The sequence below is a fragment of the Sus scrofa genome, chromosome 4 (genome assembly GCF_054392235.1).
Source record: "Sus scrofa isolate SSC_HxYL_T2T_F1_AM1 chromosome 4, Sscrofa_HxYL_maternal_Yorkshire_Landrace_v2.0, whole genome shotgun sequence".
Taxonomy (NCBI): Eukaryota; Metazoa; Chordata; class Mammalia; order Artiodactyla; family Suidae; genus Sus; species Sus scrofa.
Window position 1 is genome coordinate 70,532,129 of NC_139386.1, and position 13,818 is coordinate 70,545,946.

The following is a 13,818-nucleotide window of genomic DNA, read 5'->3' on the forward strand; positions in this document are numbered from 1 at the left end:
GAAATTGGGGCTGGGCATCTGAGACAATTCAACTCTCCTCATTCTCAGAAATAAGCAGCTCCAGGGTGTACAGTTAGAGAAATAAAACGGATAGCTGTCCAGTTATACCACCACATCCGATGGCAAGATGTACAATGATCCTAAAGGAAGAACAATCCACCTTTGTCTGAAAGGTCCAGGTTGCCACTGTGGATTAGGCTGTCTCCAAAGTTTATGGTTTCAGAGGGATTAGTCCTTTGTTTAGGTCCTTATTGCTATAAAAGCACCTGGTCATGTAGAGCATTTTTTTTAAACATTCTGAAACATTTAAGGGTTGGCCTCTTGTGTGTTAGTGAGTCGTCTGCACCACCCAGGAAATACATCTTTTCCGGCTAAGGAAGTGCATCCTGGGTCAGAGATGGTATAGCTTTCAGCTTAAATCCTATCGCCTCTGAAAAAAACCCCAAGTTTTAGTCTTGTACAAAAGCAGATGTTTATGGGTGAAGAAGAGGGTGGGTGTTATAAGAAGACAGAAAAGGAAGGACAGTTTGGGAAAGAGGTGGATTTTGCTGCTTTTGATGCGACACATGGCCAGGGTCCATGGCCAGCACTCCTTTGACACCTCCTGCCTAGACATCCCATGACCTTCATTCATTCTTCTTCTGTTGATGTCATCCTAACCTGAAGCCAGATCTTGATCTGCTTTATAAAATGTATCCAGCTTGAGTGGTCCCTGCCAAGACCCTCAGTTTCCATCTTGTATTTGAACTCAGTTGATGTCCTGTGGTACTTGCTTTTCCAGGATTACCCCAATTTGACAAATCATGGATTCTCATTTGAAGTTTTGACCAAAGAGAGAGTATTTGAACAGTTAACTTCAACTGTCTACAAAGTTATGATCAATCTACTTGAAAGCCTGCCAGCAATTTATATGCGTTTAAAATCATGTTTAGCCTAGAACCATATGGAAAGTGCTTTGTGTGCAAAAGGGAATATTTTATCTTTTGCCTTTGTTGAAGGTACTTTAAATGCTCACTGCAAACCCACATTTGGGAAAATAAAAGGTATTGATGCTGTCTTTGACACAGCACTTACTCTCCAGTAAAAGAATCTCTTAAAGGACACTCTATTAAATGAAACAAGGTTTACGCTCATCTGGCATTTCCAGAAAGGTTATTATACAGCTTGTGAGGTTCCTTTGGCATTCCTAGTCAATTAATCTTAACTAGCCTTACCAGTTAAGGATGTTATCTGTAAGAATATCTGGTTTCAATGAGTCATAGCTCATCTGATGTTCATTTTTACTAGGCAAATGATATAGATATTGCTTCTTGATTAAAAAACATAGTTTCTGTGACTTTTGATTAAACTGATGATTTTCCTTTGGTTTTGTTTGCTTTACAGAAGCCAAAAGCAATGCATTTCATCTCTTCTTAATGGACAGGAGAGCTATCGTGTTTTTGCAGCATCCAGCCATAAGCTGTTTAGTTTGGGAGTGCTCTCACTGAGGTCAGGTCTCATAATTTTTTAAAACGTTATCAACAGGGATTAGAGCAAGAAAAGCTGGAGGAGGGGTTCCAACCTTCAAGCAATTTCCTTTCCCTAAAAGTAACTGTTCGTTTGTTTTGAGAAAGTTAACCAAACCAGCACGTTAAATATTTAAATAAACAATGTTTTGAAGTACCTCTATTCTGGAGGAGAGAGGAGGACAGCCATTCACCTAAATGCAGATGTTTTAGCGTGAGCAGTTTGCTGTTCTCTTCGGTAATAAAAATCATTGTATGTGCTTGAGAGGAGATCATTTCATTAGGGTTAAGATTTTGCTTTCTGGGGTGCCGGGGTAGAGTGTGGAGGGTGGGTTAAGAAATGCTTCCTGGGTGTAAATTCATAGATCACAAACATGACTGCAGATTAGAAACACCTAGGAGCTTCAAAAAACATCTGCAAGCCCAGGCCCCACCTCTGGAGGCTGTGAACACTTGGGTCTGAGTGAATGTGAGCATTTAGAAGTCTAGATGCTAACAGATCAGGGGAATGGTCGGCCTGAGGAACAGCTGGAACAGGGAGTGTGGTCCCACATGCATTGATAATGCACCCATGAGAATGGCCATGAGGGAAGAACCAGCACCTTGAAGTTCGACCTCTTACTCACACATCCTTGCACATCCAAACCAGTAGTGGCTGCAGGCAGTAGAAAGGACTAAGCCAGTAAGAGAGAGGAAGCCGGCCACTGACTACTGACCACACTCTTCACCCACCTCCAACCTGGGGGGAGGGGGGAGGTTTTCTTTAGATAAAAATTGAAATGCTAATCATAAGATGAAACTTCCTCCTCACTGAAGTGAGACTGTCCTTGTGATTGAAAGGAAGCAGAAAAGCCAAGGATTGCTCTGAAATTTCACCAATTGGAGAATGTGACCAGTAGGATGTTAGATCTTCGACCTTATTCCTTTATTTTTCCATTGAACACAGAGGAAGAAAGTCTGTCCTCATTCCAGTATTCAACAGCACTTCTTTAAGAACCAACTAGATACCTACAGAATCTGAGAAATGGTGCTGTTATCTCACCAAAGCAAGCAAACCCGACCGTATTAGGACCTGGTGTTTGGCTGCATCATAATCAGTGTATTATTGGAAACAACTTTAAGGAAGCTCCCGAACGAGAATAAAAACACTGGAAGATGAAAGCAGCCTTATGGCACTGGGAAAAGTACTGATGGCGGCCATGATAAGAAACAGACACCAAGGGTCAAAGATAAATATGTAACCAACTAAATAAATAAATGTGATGGTTGGTCAAAGACAAAATGCCCAAGAAAATGGGGTCCAGATATTTCTCCAGAGATATATGTGTTGAGTTCAGTTATTTCTCCAGAGATACATGTGTTTAGTTCAGTGATATTATCATTTTGTTTAAAATTTATTTGACTCGTACGCTCTATAATTTTGAAATATACAGAAGTTTATGTTCAGTTTGTAAGACAAATAACTTGCGTTTGATTTGAAACATGGAAAACCTAATATAATTTCCACTTCTAGCATTTGCCATGTGGGGTAGTTTATTTTGATTTTCATTTCAGGCTCTAATGTGGCTACTCAGAAGGTCTCTGGGAATGTCTAGAACGGGGGGCGGCGGGGGGAGTAACCTTTGTAAAATGGGAGGGAATCAATAGTAATGCCATAGACGATTTCAAATGCTGGGTTAATTTTTTTAAGGTTGATTTATAACGAAAGGCCAAAATCTGGAGAAGCCCAGGAAGTTAGGGTCATCACATCACTCAAAAGTTTTCCATTTCCTTGAGAGTGAAGGAAGATGCCATGGGCCCGGAAAAGGCAGATAGAATAGTTCCAGAAAAAAAGATGAGTGTTTTTTTCCCATCCAAGAGTTTGTCTCCCTATCCTTTGTAATAACACAGTGAATTATAAACTCAGGGGAACAGTGAGTGCTAGCAGCTAAAACACCTGAAGAGTGTAGTGACAGTGTTATTAACAAGGAAATTGACTGACCCAAGACAGTTTGCTTAAACAACACCCCCTCCCTGCCCCTCACCCTAAAGAGAAATATATGTTTCAAAAACCTTTTTGTTCTGTGGAATTTCAAATATTTCCTCCTAATCCTCAGGGCGTCCACATTATTATTACTGTATTAACACTGTTTAGGTTCATGATTTTTTTTTTTTGTTTGTTTTCCCTCCTTGAAGCTCAAGGTGATTCAGTAACTTTAAATTAGTCAAAGCTAATAATCCAAAATGCCAACAGGAAGACATGGTAACTCTGCTGTTCCTAGTTCCTGAGGGGGTATGTAAGCACAGGACATTTAACTTTTCTTTTCACCTAATGTTTGGAGATGCTTTGGAAGATTGCAAGGAGGTTTCAGTCCTTTGTGGCTCTAATTCTAGCAATGTTAGTAGGTTCCATCTTAAAGTTCTCCTCAGCATCAAGACCATGTATAGACATCTACCTTCACTTTCAGAGTTGCAGTGAACTGCTAGAATAGAGGAACCAACAATTCCCTGCTTTATGGTGGGACAGGGCACGTTCTTACTGCTTCCCACTGGAGAATAGACAGAGACGCTTGAGACGATGAGAAGGGAGGCAGAAGGGACTCGGGGAATCTGGGTTTTAATCATCTCCAAGGCGGGACTGTGAGGCTATGGGCACATAGCTTCAGCTCTCCCACGGATATTTTCACGACGGGTGAAAATGACCAATTGGATAAATATCCATTTAATTTTCCAGGGGTTTTGACGACCGCTCAAACAACCAAAATATTCCTAGAATGTGCTATCTCATCTTCTTCCCCTTGTCCAGCTTTGTCTCATAAAATTTCTCTAGTTACTAGAGAACTATGATTTGACTTACCTGGTATGCCCAATCAGGGCTGGAAAGCACATTTCACCAACATTTTCGTCTACTCCGGGAAGTGCTAGGGAAAAAGCTTCTGTCAAGAAAGTGGTGAAAACTTGACTCAGGCTTGGGAATAAGCCGCATTCTCCAGCGCGGCTTTGCTAAATTTTTAATCCCAGAAAGAGTCCTCTGACTATTTCTCAAGTGTTCAGAGCTGGTGGGGGATAAGTATGATTAATTAGCATCCCGCTAAACCGAGATGACAATAGAGTGTTCATGCTGGCCTTCTTTCCTTCAGGGCTGCTCCTTTCCCTTCTCAAGGACCAAACCCATACTTCTGAGCAGTCATTTGACAAATACGTGACCTGAATCAAAAGACAGCTCAGTTGAATTGTCATAAAACCCAACAGATCAAATTTACTATCTTCCTAGAAGAGCACCAAGGGATGTGTATCTCCTTACTGATGATCCAGTAATACTGTCTCCATATATACATTTTGAAAACTTACTACAGATTCATGGAAGCCTAGGAAATAGAGAATTAGAGGCTCTAGTGGAGTCTATTATTATTTAATAAGATCTCAAATCTTATCTTTTTTAATTAAATAAGAAACTCATTTGATTAAGAAACTAGGTTAATATAGTATACTACTTGTGTACCTAAGATTTCTCTAGGAACCGAACGTCAAAAACTATTTTAAAAATTTAGTTTGCATTGCTAATTGGTACTTTTTTCTCTATTATATGTAGATAGATAGATAGATAGATAGATAGATAGATAGATAGATAGATAGATAGAGGACAGATCTTTCAAATACTACCAACAATTTAAAATGTTTTATAAATGGTCTAAAAGAGCAGTCAAGAAAATTTCAGATGCCTAAAAAGAAATGGATTTTCAAGATAAAATCAATTATATGCTGAAGATCATTTTTGCATTAGGTTTTTAAAATGTGACTGTGCACATTGTTCCCAAATATCTCTGCTGATCTCCAGTTGGTGGTTACATCTTTGTTTCTTCTGTTTTCTATTTGTGAAAAACGTGGAAAGATAAAACCAAAGAAGAGGAAATTTTAAATGCAACAAACTGTATAGGAGAGCTTTGGGGTATAGCTTAGCTTTAAACTGTTAATAAATCCCATGCCACCCAGATCAAGCGATGTTTAACACTAATAGCATCTCTGTTATTTGGACATTTTTGCACTTGGAAACTTCAAGGGAAAAAAAAAGCTTTTTATTCGTGGCGTTGAGCATTTCAACAGGAAACGCGAGTTCAGGCACTAGAAAAGCACTTTTTTTTTCCTGACACAAATTTTGCCATTGTGCCTTGATTGACAGCCATCCCACTGTCTATAAACAATCTACCAGTTGCCCCAAATCACCATTCGGTTCCCCTCTCCACCATTTAAACATTGAGTGGTTTTGCGCTCAATAAAATTCCTTTTCATTTCGCCCTGGGTTGCCATGTCTCTTCAAACAGAGACAGAAAAGCCATGGTCTGTGTCAGACAGATTTTAATTTTCAGCCCTCATCCATTCGGGGGAACTAGACACAGCAAACAGACTCTCCCCCCCAAAACCTAGCAACCTGGCGTTTAAACAGCCAATGCATCTGGGTCCCGGGATGGGGGCCTGGACCTGTTCACACATGAATAAAGAAGATTAAGATTTTCTTTCAAAGACATGAGGCCTTTTTGACAGCCAGTGTCAACAGCGCTGTCTGCCTTCAATGTGAACCAGCCTGCCTGCCCAGATTCCCACAGGGAGGTCCTGCTGATTTGCATGCTCCGCACTGTCGCTCCGTGTCAGTGTTTAATTGAAGAATAAGGGTGCAAAGTTTTGCAAACTCTTACTTATCCACAAAGAAAGGATAACTTACAGGAATTGTTGAAAGAAAATACCAGTGAACATGAACACCCACAGGGAACATTTAAAAAGAGGGAAACAGAGCAGGGAAAAGAAGAATGGGGCGATTTCTATTATCTAATTGCAGAGACATTAACAAAAGCCTGTAGTCAACATACATGTGTTGAAGTCACAAAACTCAGCTCTACCCCTACAGAAAAAAAAAAAAAAAAAAAAGGTAGAAATGTTTCCTTCAAAATAGGGTGATCAAATCATATAAGAGAAATAGACAAATAGTCTTTGTCAAAGGTATTCTGAACACCTTTGACAAAGACTGTTTGCTTTACTAAATAGTTCAGGGGAAAATCTTTATCAATAGATATTACTGAAATTTAAAATATGACTTCTTTCCACATGGCACTTGGTAATGTTAAATGAAGTAAACTAGGGCTTTAATTAAACCGTAAGTCCGTATCAACTTACATAGCCGTAATAAGAGCAAAAAGGAAAAAAGAAAGTCATGTCTACAAATGCTAGTTTCACCAACTTAATTATCCTGTTCCAATGACAAGTTGGCTTAAACATGTTACAATATAGATCATTTCTTCTTTGAAATTATATGCTCATTAATTTGCATATGCGGAATTATTTGGGGATGAGCTAGAATCACTGTTACACCTATTTATAAGAACATAGCTGGTTTGGCTTTGGTCATGTGACAAACGTGACACAATGTTTGATGTCTACTGTTTATACTTCAAGGCTGGGTAAAGGTGTGCCACCCACATACATAGATGCCAGGTTTTCTAACCACTGGCACCTGTACTTTGACTTGCTTTTCCAGGGGTGCCGAAAAGTTCACACTGATCTCTCTGTTTTTATTCATTTATTAAATATTTCTTTATTGAGCACTTACTGTTTGCCAGGTATCTGGGGAGGGAACTGGATGTAGAGGCTGTGTGGTCCCGAAACCAGCTCCCACAGGCTTGGGGGATCACTGTATGCACAGCCCTCCCCAACTCTGGTTTCATCATGTTGGTGACTTGAAATTGCTGTGGTGGGAGTATTCACAGTTCAGCAATCAGCCACCCTACAAACCAGTCAGTTGTTTAGCGTTTACTAGTATATCACTGGATGGAGGGAGAAGTAAAATTGATAAGACCCCTGCCTTCCTAGATCTTCCAGCCAAGTGTTGCCTAATTACCCTTGCAAACCGTGTATCCAGAGATAAGGGTGCATTTGTGGTAACAGACCAGGGAGAAACTACAAAGGGATTGAATCAAAAGTTTTGCTTCCCGGGATTTCAGTAGAGTTGGTACTAGGCAAGAATGTCTGTAAAGAGGGGATCAGCACCACACAAATCGGCAGGAACTGGGGGTCACATCAAGGCTTAGACTCTTCAAGGCCATGGTAAAACCTAAGCCGTAGTAAATGCTCCACTTCTGAGACAACCACAGAGAATGCAGGAACATCAGGTCCGAGCCTCAAAGATAAGGTGGCTTTCAAGCTGAAGTGTCAGCCCGCATGAGGTCAATGTTGCCTAACACCCTCCAGTCCCTCCACTGCCGATTATCTCCATCGTTCACACACACTCCGGCTGCCAATTAACTGCCTCCTATCCTTTTTCTGATGGAAAGGGGTGCTCCAGGGCAGTTGTTCTTACACTTTGATGTGTATTAGAACCATGCGGAGGTCTTGTTAGACCACAGAGGCACGTTCTTGGCCTCAAAGGCTTTGATTTCGAAGGTTTGGGGGTGGGATCCAGGGAATCTGTATTTCTAACATGCTATTAGTGATGACATGATGATGGTTAGGGGTGACACCTGGAGAATCACTCTTCCAAGGCTATTTCACAAGATATCTGCACAATCTTTTGAACTCAACATCTCAAATAATGACCTAGAGCCACTAAACATCTAGGTGCTGCATCAAATACAGCAATTCACAAACAAAAAATAGTTTATTGCAAGAACAGTGACCATGACATGCACGCACGAGTGTATGCATCAACTGATTATCTTCTGGAGGAAAAAGACCACATTTGAATTCAACCAATCAGACTTCAGCAATGTGCAGACCACCTCCCAGAGCCCTATTTTAATTCCAGCCATGAGACTGTAACAATTAACTCTAATCATAGTCACTGCAACAAAGATCGTTTAAAAAGTATATAAGTAACTAATGAAAAATAACTTGGAAATACTCATTTCATGACCAGGAAAGAGCAATTTCGCAAGATTATGCAAAAGGATGAACAGAGCAAGCTCTGCTAATATGCTCTTACATCTTTCCCTTACATCACCCATCGCCCCTCACTGTGGTCTATCGAATTCCGCTCAGTGATGCAAGAATTGGGTTCCAGTCAAATGCAACCTCATTTGTAAGAAGAGGAGGTGACTCTCAATGTTGTTTATTTGATGGGTTATCAGGAGGGCCCATTACCCAAATAGAAGCCTGCTACCCATCACCAAACCATTAGAGCTGACTCTTTTGGACCTTCTAAGAACTATTCATCTTTAGTAGCCTTCACCTTCCGACATGAATGCTGTCTGCAAGGACACAGTTTTTGTGGGTTTTGGTTCTTCTTTTTTGTCTGCCCCACAGCATATGGAGTTTCTGAGCCAGGGATTAGATCTGAGCTGCAGTTGCCACCTGCAGCAACTGCAGCAATGCTGAATCTTTTAATCTACTGTGCCTGAGAGGACAGTTTTAAGTGGAATATTAGTTTAAATGCAAACATCACCTGCCTCACAAAGCTAGCACTTTCTGCCCAGAAACTGGGTCTTTGTATCTCTATTGATTTGTGCTAATCAATCACCCATTATTACCCCAATTTTTTCTTCCCCAAAGTAAATATATATTCACTGAAATCAATTGCAAAACAAATCACATAGGATATCTGAAAAGACTGATTTTTATTTGATGATATTAAAAAAATCTCAATATATCTCAGATGTTATGGAAAATAGAGTAAGTAGGAGTTCCCTTTGTGGCTCAGCGGAAATGAATCTGACTAGCATCCATGGAGGATGTGGGTTCTATCCTTGGCCTTGCTCAGTGGGTTAAGGATCCGGCATTGTTGTGGCTCTGGCTTAGGCCAGCAGCTGTAGCTCCAATTCAACCCCTAGCCTGGGAACTGCCATATGCTGCAGGTATGGCTCTAAAAAAAAAAAAAAACAAAAGAAAGAAAATACAGCAAGTAAATTGAAGGAAAAAGAGGAGAGAGGACGCTTTGATCTGTAAATAAACAGACAGAAAAGAATACTGGGATTATAGGAGTCAACAATGAGAGCAACAAAGAACTTACTCTTAAGTTATACTGTGCACAATACTGATGTAGATTCTCTCTATATATCTGTGTAACAGATGCTGCCTGAGAAATATTAGGCTGTGCTATTCTATTCATATTTTAATGCATCCACTATTGACATAAAATTGTGATAAAATATTTTACAGCTTCAGTTTTATTGGGATTCCTTTTAATTTCGGTTAGCTTGAGAAAATGAAAACTAGCAGTTATTTATGTCATGAACCTGTACAGAATTTCATGAATGAAATTTTAATTGATAAGATGCTTTGCAAACAATTCACATCATTTCATGTTTCACAAACGGAAGTCAGTTTATATCCTAATTTACTGAAATAAATGTCTAGACACTGAAAGTTAATAAAGAAACATCCAAAGATAAGTACAACTGATACATGAACACTCTGAACTTGATTCTATTTGCTCAGATTTCAGCTCTCTATAGGAGTTCATTTTCACACGGAAGTGTAGCATGTGACAGCAGCCAAGCCCATGACATTTTAAAACGTAATTCCTACCACAAACAAAAGCACCTCTGATTCATTTCAGTAATTTGTTCTAGTGAATTCAAACCAATTTAGAGAACCGTATGTATTGTTTCCACAATATCCACGTAATGTTGGAAATCATTGCTCCTTCCCTGCGGTTCATATGAACAGCCTCTTGTTTATGGTTCTAGGAAAAGTCAGAACAAGCAGAAGTAATAAAAACATTTGGTTCCCCCTCAAAATTGAGGCTTAAGTGGCTGAATGTCTCAGTTCCCACTTTGGAGATTTTCTTTTTCTCCAGACAGACTTTTGGTACTTTTCCTACAGTCTCAGAGCTTAACCTGTCAAGTCCCACCTCCTTTTTCTTTTTAATGAAATAATGACTTTTTAAACGGAATTATTGTTGACTTACAAGTTGTGTTACCTTCAGGTGTACAGCAAACTTATTCAGATATATATATATCTGAATATATATCTGATATATATCTGAATATATATATATGTACATAGATAGATAGATAGATAGATAGATAGATAGATCTTTCTGAGGTTCTTTTCCATTATAGTAATTATAAGATATTGAATCTAGTTCCCTGTTCCATTTCCTTTCTTACCTGCACCCAAAAGAGGTAAAACCATGGATGTGCTGGCGTGGGTACTTATTGCTTTCAGAGAGCTAATTGCTCAGTTTTCAGGAAGTTTGCAAGCTGGTCCTTAAAGCCAGTCATGACAAGATTAAATGAAAAATGTACCAGTATTAAAATTCTGCTGAGGGCAGATCTTACATTGAGTTCTTATCACACAATAATGTTCCTTTTAATATTAATAATAACGGTAATAAAATACAAAGGAAGGAGGAAATTTTTAGGGGTTTATGGCATAGATGGTGGTGACGGATTCACAGATGTATACTTGGCTCCAAATCGTTGCACTTTAATTAATTAATACAGCTTTTTGTGTATAAAAAAAACAAGGAAATAAATTATATGCTAAAAACAAAAGTAATAAGCACACAAAAGTCATCACTTTCTAAGTATTTTTCTGCATCCTACTATTGCTTACTCGCTAGGTTCTAGGGCACTCTTCCAACTTTTGAAGCTGGAATGAGACATCTTTCCCCAAGTTCAGGGATCATCAGTAATTTCTTTTCTATACAGCATTTATTTCTCTTCCTTCTGATCTTTTAGGGGTACCATCTTTATCCTCCATCATATAATATGTATTTTAAAAAAATCTAATTGAGCTGGTTGGAGGGACAAGAAGAAAGCCAAAGATTCAATTTGAAGGAATAATTTTTTTTTCTTCGATTCCAAGTCCCAGCAGTACAGTCTGCAAGTTCTTCAGAAGACACTGAAAGGGGTCAAGTGTAAGCAGTCAAGACCCTCAAGACCCTCCACTCACCTTCCTTGTCTCACGCCCCTAAAAGAGTAATCGCGTTATCATAGGGAGGTAGAAAACTCAGAGTTTTTCCTCTCAGGAATTCTCAAGATTGTAGTATCTCAGACCAAATGCACCTGAGTTCACCATCCATCTGCCACAGTATACCCTGCCTCCCATCAGTACACACACAAACACGATCCTGCAAGCTGGTTTTTTCTGTTTGTTTTTTTGCTTTTTAGGGCAGTACGTGTGGCATATGGAGGTTCCCAGGCTAGGGGTCGAATCAGAGCTACAGCTTCCAGCCTATGCCACAGCCACTGCAACGTAGGATCTGAGCCTCATCTGTGACCTACACCACAGCTCATGGCAAGGCCAGATCCTTAACCCATTGAGCAAGGCCAGGTCTTGAGCCCTTGTCTTCGACACGAGTCAAGTTTGTTAACTGCTGAGCCACGGTGGAACTCCTGCAAGCTGTATTTACCTTCATTTGCCATTAGCTTAATGGATTTATACTAGATCTCTCTCAAAACTGAAATACACTGCAAAAATTTAATTGATTCTAGAAAAACGGATCATTCTTCAAGCACCTTTTGATGTAATTTGACAATCATATCCAACGGGCTGAAGTTTAGATTTCAACATTAGATTGCATTTCTTCCTAACCAACCATCTCAGGTTCAAAAGTGTCAGCAGATTGCTTTGTCCATGTGTATGGTTGTTATCATCACCATGTCAACCCTCACAAATGCTTCCTGAGCCCCAGCAGGACCCCTCAGAGAAGCCCTGTATATTTGTCAATATCCTGGAGTTTTGAAACTCCCAAGTGCTTCTACCATTTGACCTAAAACTTCCTCTGTTCTCAGATTTCTGTCTCTCTAAACACAAAACAAACAAACTTTTGCTTAAATTAGTCCATGTGTGAATTTTTAGGGTCATTTGCTTTAGATTCACAAAGACTTCACGTCTCTTGGCTAAATTTTGATATATCTTGATTTAAATGCCAGTAGCCTGAACTCTTAACTCTAGTAGTCCCTGGGCTTAGTAGCAAATACCCTGTTGGTTCCATATTTGGATATCTGTATTCCAGTTTTTTCTCCTTTCAGAACACAGCAGGAGTATGAGAAAAGCACTTTAGTTAGGTGTTGGCCCTAAAATAGCTGTCATTTGTGGCACTTGGAAGAATCTGAAGCTATTTATTGTTCACTCAACGTTTATGGAGTTGATTACACTATTCAGACTTGTTTGGTATCACTCTTTCATGCTCAGCTTTCATTTTGACCAGATAAATTTTGTTATTGTTTATTAAAATTAAAAATAATTAAAATTATCATTTGGGTCATTTTGAGTTGAAAAAAGACAGTATGGCACATTAGATGTCATGATCTCTCAATATCTCAGCCTTTGATTGCCTTTGGAAAAAGCAACACCTAAATAAAAATGGAATATTTAAAAATTTATCTTGGGAGTTCCCATTGTGTCAGTGGTAATGAACTCAAATAATATCCATGAGGATATGTGCTCAATTCCTGGCTTTGCTCAGTGGGTTAAGGAACTGACGTTGCCATGAGCTGTGGTGTAGGTCACAGACAAGGCTTGGAACCTACGTTGTTGTGGCTGTGGTGTAGGCCAGCGTCTGTAGCTCTGAGTCAGCCCCTAGCCTGGGAACTTCCATATGCAGCAGGTGCAGCCCTAAAAAACAAAGGTACTGGTCAGCAGAGTGCATGTAAGAAGGGTCGAAGTGTGAGAGGCTCAGGGAGAAGTGTCTCCTAACAACAGTAAATAATTTCTCTTGTTGATTAGATAGTTACTCATTTAAATGTTATTACTAAGGCAGGTGGACAAAGATACTGACATATATGAAAAAGCATGAGAAGAGGAATTCCTACAGTTACTCTAATTTGCCTCCTTTGCAAAACAGAACAGAGTCTACATTATTCTATGCAAAAAAACTCACTGAAGCAATATAGATCTTTTAGAAGCATTTTCTGAAGAACTCTTATTTCCACACTTGCTAAGTGATTTAAGTTCCCGAACATAAGAAAACATGGATAAGGCGTCTGACATGATAATCACTCTCAGTGTCTTGACCAATTATTAGGTCCTTTCAGTTTAACAGTATGTTCGTGTCGACACATTTATCAATATTTTAGGTTGTAAGCTACCATAATCACATGATTTGATTAAGCATTAGAGACTTGTAATAGAAATTCTAACCCATGTTTCAGAATTGATTCTGTTAAAATTGCATAAAAATCTGCATCTCAAGTTTATATACCATGTTTCTCAATGGTTTTCATGAGGTTCATTTAGACAGAATGCTTCCAATATAGAGATATCATCCTCATAAAATTAAAATTGTCACCTAAGTTTTATCACATGATTGAGTAAATTCAAAACAGCCTTTCTGAATAAGAATATATTGGCATTTATATTTCACTATACAAATAAGAATTACTTTTTTTTTTCTTTTTTT

General features: G+C 39.2%; 1 protein-coding gene across 15 annotated transcripts in view; it reads right to left on the reverse strand.

The window, feature by feature from the left end:
- Positions 1-13,818, reverse strand: part of C4H8orf34 (chromosome 4 C8orf34 homolog) — a 470,609-nt gene that overhangs the window by 30,022 nt on the left and 426,769 nt on the right. The window lies entirely within an intron of this gene.